Genomic DNA, 6264 nt, shown 5'->3' with positions numbered 1-6264 from the left:
ATGCAACATACTCATTATGACCTCCAAGATCAAATATAAAGTCCTATTTGTTTTTTAACGTATTTTATAACCTGGCTGTTTCCTACTTACTCAGTCTTCTTACCCCTCCTCATACTCTCTGATCCAATAAGAGTGACCTTCTTACTGTTCCTTGCACATGATGCTCCATTTCCTGACTGAGCATCTTTTCTGGCTCTTCTCCATACCTGGATTACTCTTCCTCATTATCTTTGCTTTCTAACTTCCTTTAAACCTCAGCTAAAGTCCCATGTTCTTCAAAGAGCCTTTCCCAGTCCTCTTTGATCTTTGTGCCTTCCCTCTGAGATCACCTCCCATTGATACAGTCTATGTCTTCTTTGCACATAGTTTTTGCATCTTGTCTCCCCTATTAGACCGTGAGCTCCTTGGAAGATGTTATATATATATACATATATATATATATATATGTATATATATATGTATGTATATGTATACATATATATATATGTGTGTGTATGTGTGTGTGTGTGTGTGTGTGTGTGTATACATATATATTATATATATTTTCTTTGTGTCCTCAGGGCTTGGCACAGAGTCTAGCGCATAGTAGAGGCTTAAGAAATTCTAATAGACTAATGGACAGTGGGCTACACTGTTCTTAATGGCTGGCACAATGTTGAGTTCTTCCATACCCTTGAGCCTGAAGTCGTTAATGATCTTGGAGGCAGCCCAAGTCTCTGAACCCCAGCCCGTAATTCCCTGTGTGCTTTTAATAAGGTACCAATGAACATGCTCATACTCTTCTTTGAGAGGTGCTTTTTAGATACCTCCAAGTGAAGACGCATGTCCTGTAATACCATTGAGTTGATCCGGGCTCTCGTCAAATTGATAAGGAGCTCTTCTGATCATCCACCCCCCCCTTTTTAGATGCCACTAATCAGAGTCTGATCACCTTGTGGAATGTCAACCTATATTGTTGTAGTCATTATGGATAAGGTGTATACAATCATATGCATATTCTGCTGCCTGCATCCATGATCATTGACCAGTTCAGGCTCATGGATATGAAAGAACCCACCATTGTGCCAGTCACTAAGAACAGTGCAGTTCACCATTAGTCAATGTGCATTTATTAAGCACCTACTTGGCACTGTTGGGGCTAGAGAGAAAGACCTCCCCCCTCCATAGCAACTTCTCTCAAGGAGAGAGAGTAATTGGAGAGACAAAATGAAAAACTGCGTAAAAACAAGGTGCTTAGACTAGTTTGATGATCATGGGAATAGAGAGTGAGAGGATGGATCTGAGAGCTGCTATGGAGATGAAAATGATGTTATTTAATAACCTGCTATATTGGAGAGGTGAGGAAAAGGGGCGTTCCTAGCCTCAAGATTTCAGATATGGGAGACTTAGGTGACAGGTGATGACAAAATTAGAAACAGTGAAGTCAGATGGAGGATCAAATTGAAGGGGAAAGATATTAGGCTAGATTTTGGACATGGTGAATTTGAGGTGCCAATGGGACATAAAGGTTCTGTAGACAACTATGGTGCCAGAGTGGAGCTCACATCAAGAAATCAGGACTAGAGAAGGATGTTTGAGAGGCAAGAGTTGAACAATGGGCAGTAACTATTATCCTATACATGTTCTTCCTCCAAACTCTTTTTCAGCTTTCCATATTCCAGAATAGGGAGAGGTGCCTGGGAGGAGAGGGGTGGAATGTATCTAGAGTTAGAGACAGTTTACAGTGAGAAAGACTCAGCCCTCCAGCTCAAAGGTTTATCAACCTAGACTATTGCCCCAGGCACAGGATGTAGCCCAGGATGAAATGCTATGGAATTAATGCTTTTAGCTGAAATCAACTTGAAGAAGAGGATGAGGTGAACATCTATCATAGTCCTGGCAAGGTTCCACAATGTTTCTTGGCTCCCCTGGCAGCAATTCCAGTTATGAAGGATGGCCAGATGAGGCCCTTGAACCCCGGGGGCAGGAAGGAAGGTAGGCAAACAGAAACAGCTGGAATGACAAAGGAGGCCCAAGTACAGTCATGACCCCAAAGGGATCTGACCAACCTTGATACTTATTCATACTTATTTGCCATACCCATAATTGGTGCATTCAAAGATTCTGGGGGTCTGCTTATTCTCGACTGTTATATTTGTCAAAGCCTCCATCTTCCTTTGTCCTCCAGGATATAAGACAATGCTCACTTAGGATCAGCCTGCATTTCTCAATAGAGCTAGTTACCTGGGACTCTGCTGCTCCAAGTCACTGGACTGGAATGACCATCTAGACTAAGTGGTGGGGAAGCAAATCAGCACATTTCCCTATGTGTTTCCTGTGTGCTTGTATGTTACCAGTGGTCAAACCACTGTACAGTAGGTACAGTGCTGGGTGACTCAGGAAGACCTGAGTTCAAATCTGAGCTCAAACGTTTACTAACTGAGCAAATCATTTAACTTCCGTTGGCCTTCGTTTCTTCATCTGTAAAATGGGGATAACGATAGCCCCCAGAACTGTGGGGAGGATCAAGTGAGGTTATAATTGCAAAGTGTTTGGCATAGTGCCAGGCACAAAGTAAGCACTGCACAAATGTTAGTTATTGTTATTTATTTATGATTCCATTGAGATTGTAAGCTTCTCGAGGGCAATACTCTCTTTTGCTGGGGTGTAGGGTGTGTTCAGGGAGAACCAGCACTTCTGGTGTGACGGCTGCTGAGCCCTCTTCCTGACTCTTCTCCACCTTTGGTGTCCGTCTGTTCCACCCAACTCTCATCTGTGGCTCCAGGAAGTTACAACATGTGCAGTGGCCACATCCTGGTAAACGATTTAGCAGATTGGCTGAACCAGCTTGAGGGTGATCAATAGGTCTCAAATCCATTGGTGAGTTGGGGGTGGTGGTGCCTATACAGGCACGTGAAGATTTCTCCTGGTGAAATGGGTGGATGTGAACAGTTTGTGCCAATAGCCATGAAGGCAGTTGAAGCAGGTGATGTGCCGTGCTTAGAGCTTGGTTAGATACTGAAGACACCAAAGTCATCCACTGCATCCTGAGCCCTTGCCAGCTGTCTTGACTCTGTCCTGCTACTGGACATTTGACTGGAGGAGAGAGTGAGGCTGATGACTTCTTGAAACTCTGCCTCACTTAAATCCAATTTACACATGAATCAAAAGACATCACCCATAGTATTTTGCTATTATAATTGTATATTATGCAATATATAATATATTATAAATTACAAATATGTCCTGCAGTGACAGGCAAGTGATGAAGCAGCAGGTGCAGATACACTGAGAGCTATAGTCACAACCCTGCACACAGGTGGTCCAGGTCATAGGATCATTTCTCATTGGAAGCCCAGTGGGACTTGGTGGCAGCCCCTTGGGCATCTGAGCAACTTTTTAAGGATTGCATCGCTCACCTTCTGGTGTGAGGAAGGGGGCTAGAAAAGGTGCCCTAAAAATTGTCTGCTTACCCCACCCTGGCCTGATTACTGTGGCAGGGGGGAATCCCACTATGCAGTCAAAACACACAAAAAATGTACAAAATGTACAAAAACATCTGCAAAGATGATGCACTCACCATCGGCATGTGGAACATGCACACACTTATAGACAACACAAAATCCAGTAGACCTGAAAGATGAACTGCTCTTGACGCAAGAGAACTCAAGAGATATTGCATCGAAATAGCAGCCCTGAGTGAAATAAGGCTGGCAAATGAAGGTCAGCTTTCTGAAGTTGGAGCTGGATACACATTTTTATGCAGTGGTCACAGTGAAGGGGAGCACTGTGAAGCTGGCATAAGTTTTGCAATCAAAACTAATCTAGTAAGCAAGTTGGTATGCCTCAAAAGGAGTGAATGATTGCCACTTGCAGGAAAATGCCATGCCACCATCATCAGTGCCTATGCTCCTACCATGATGAACCCTGATGAGGTCAAAGAAAAATTTTATGAAGACCTTGAGACCCTTATCATTGATGTTTCAAAAGAGGGCAAGCTTATAATTCTGGATGACTTTAATGCCCAAGTAGGCTCAGGCTACCAGTCTTGACAGGGATTCCTAGGGAGGAATGGAGTAGGAAACAGCAACAGCAATGGTCATTTACTGCTGAAGACTTTTGCATCACATGACCTTCTCATCACCAGCACTGTTTTCCATTTACCTAAATGCAATAAAACATCATGGATGCACCCTTGCAGCAACTTTGGCATCTAATAGACTATGTGATTTAAGGAGAAAAGAGATAAGATGTGAGGGTGAAGAAGGCAATGTGTGGTGCAGGGTGCTAGACTGATCATAGACTTATCCTTTCTTAGCTAAATATTCGCATTCATCAAGAGTGCTGCCCCCAGACAAATGACTACCAGAAGGACTAATGTCAACAAATTAGAGCTCTTCTCTGAGAGTGAACAGTTTGTTGCTAACTTAGAGGGAAAGTTGAGCCAACACACAGTGAGCAACAGTGGAGCAGAAAAGGAGTGGGCAGCTTTCAGAGATTTGGTGTACAGAACTGCATTTGCTCATCTGAGTCAGAACATTCACAAACACTAAGTAAGACTGGTTTGATGAAAATGATAGGGAAATTCAGAAGCTGCTAAACAAAAAAAGAAAACTCCACAAGATTTACCAGCAGGATCATTCATCCACCTTTTAGAAGGCATCATTTAATTCCATCAGTAGCAAAGTACAAGCAAAGCTTAGAGAGATACAGAATTCCTGGCTCAGTAAGAAGGCAGATGAAATTCAGTTTTGTGCTGATAGTACAAATCCAAAGCACTTTTATGATTCCCTGAAAGCTATTTATTGACCAAAAACTTATGGTGCATCACAACTACTCAGTGCTGATGGGGCCACATTGATTAGCGATAAGGACATGATCCTAGAGAGATGGACTGAACACTTCCATAGTGTTCTCAACAGACTATCATCCAACAATGCTGAGGCCATTGACCATTTACATTAGGTTGAAGTCAATTCCTCCTTAGCTGAACTTCCAGCTGAAGAAGAGGTTTTGTGGCCCATTAGGCTACTTTCATGTAGCAATGAATCTGGTGCTGATTGTATTCCAGCTGAAATGTATAAGGTAGGGGGACCATTGCTCATACAAAAGGTGAATGAAAATTTCCAGGTTATATGGCAAGAGGAGGTTATCCCCCAGGAGTTCAAGGATGCCTTCATTGCCCATCTCTATAAAGGGAAAGGGAATAGATTGTCCTGCAATAATCAAAGGGGGGTCTCTGTCTTAGTCATTGCTGGCAAAATCCTTGATAGAGTACTCCTTAATATGCTGATCCTTCACCTGGAAGATGGTCATATACCTGAGAGCCAGTGTGGCTTCGAAAGGGACAAGGAACAGTCGATATGGTGTTTGCTGCCTGACAACTCCAGGAGAAATGCCAGGAACAGAACAGAGGTCTATACACAATGTTTGTAGATCTGACTAAGGCTTCTGATACTGTTATTCATGAGGGCTTATGGAAAATTATGTCAAAATTTGTTTGCCCAGAGAAGTTCATCAGTATTGTATGTCAATTTTATGATGGCATATTTCCTTGGGTTCTGGATGGTGGACAATGCTCCCATGCCTTCCCAGCCACCAACGGAATGAAACAGGGCTGTGTGCTTGCTCCCATACTTTTTAGAATGATGTTTTCAGCAGTGAGGTCAAATGCTTTTAATGAGGATGAACACAGCATCAAGGTTAACTACCGTATTGATAGTAAATTCTTCAGTTGAAAAGGTTACAAGCCAAGACCAAAGTGGAGGGAGTGTTGGTGCATGATTTTTTGTTTGCAGAAGACTGTGCACTCAATGCAGTCTCTGAAGCTGAGATGCAACAGAGTATGGATCAATTCTCTGCTGCTTGTGCTAATTTTGATCTAATAATTAACATCAAGAAAACACAGATGCTCCATCAGCCACCACCACACCATCCATATGGAGAACCATCAGTTGCAACAAATGGAGAAGTTCTGAATATTGTGGATAAATTCACTTACCTTGGCAGTGTACTTTCCAGGGATGTGCATATTGACAATAAGGATGATGCACGCATTGCCTGAGCTAGCTCAGTGTTTGGAAGGCTCTAAAGAAAAGTTTGGGAGAGAAGAGGTATTAGACTGACTACCAAACTGAAAGTCTACAGAGCCATTGTGCTTTCTTCATTGTTGTATGCCTGTGAAACAGGGGCAGTCCAGTAGCACCATGCTAGGAAACTGAATTGCTTCCATTTGAACTGTCTTAGGAAGATTCTGAGGATCACCTGGAAGGATAAGGTACCAGA

The sequence above is a fragment of the Notamacropus eugenii genome, chromosome 4 (genome assembly GCF_028372415.1).
Source record: "Notamacropus eugenii isolate mMacEug1 chromosome 4, mMacEug1.pri_v2, whole genome shotgun sequence".
In the NCBI taxonomy this organism is placed as follows: domain Eukaryota; kingdom Metazoa; phylum Chordata; class Mammalia; order Diprotodontia; family Macropodidae; genus Notamacropus; species Notamacropus eugenii.
The sequence above is the reverse complement of the archived record's forward strand: the minus strand, read 5'-3'. Positions refer to the sequence as shown.